Consider the following 890-nt stretch of genomic DNA (forward strand, 5'->3'; position numbering starts at 1 on the left):
GAGCGCGGCCGGCCCCGAGCGGGCAGGGCCGGGCAAGGGGCGATGCTCCCGCTCGGCCCTGCGGGGCACGGCTGGAGCCCGTGTCCGGCTCTGGGCTCCGCTCTACACGAGACACAAGGAGCTACTGCAGGGGGTCCAGCGGAGGCCACGAAGATGTTGAGGGGTCTGGAGCATCTTTCTGATGGAGGAGATACTGTGGGAGCTGGGCTGGGTTAGTCCGGAGAAGTCTGAGAGGGGATCCCACCAATCCATACAAACATCTCCAGGGGCTGTCAGAGGACGGTGCGAGCTCTGTTCAGCGGTGCCAGTGACAGGACGAGGAGCAATAAACTCAAACACAAGGAGTTTCACCTCTACATGAGGAAGAACTTCCTTCCATGGAGGGTGGCAGAGACTGGAACAGCTGCCCAGGGAGGGCATGGAGTTTGCCTCTGGAGACATCCCAAACCCACCTGGACACGTTCCTGTGTCACCTGCTCCAGGTGACCCTGCCTTGGCAGGGGGTTGGATGAGATGATCAGATTTTACAGCACAATTATATGCCCTCTTTTTTCTTTTTTTCTCCCGGTTTTTTTTTTTTCCCCAAGTCATGTTTTTACAGGCCACATTGACTTTTGGAAACTGTTTTACTTTTAAAATGCAAAGCACATGCACACCATGTTAGCTTAACATTATTTTTCCCCCACAAGTTACGAAAAATGGTTCTAAAAATTGTAGCCCTTCCCCATTTTTGAAATATGTGTTCAAAGCAGCCTTCAAAACTCTCTTGTGGTGCGTTTTGAATGATGCAATGGATTTACAGCTCTCAGGAAATGCTTCTTCCCATGCGAGGCAACCGGAATAGCAGAAGTCAGAGTGTGAAACCTCTGTCACCAGTGCAGGGGTGTTGC

This window comes from Corvus brachyrhynchos, unplaced genomic scaffold (genome assembly GCF_000691975.1).
Source record: "Corvus brachyrhynchos isolate BGI_N302 unplaced genomic scaffold, ASM69197v1 scaffold21, whole genome shotgun sequence".
NCBI classification, from domain to species: domain Eukaryota; kingdom Metazoa; phylum Chordata; class Aves; order Passeriformes; family Corvidae; genus Corvus; species Corvus brachyrhynchos.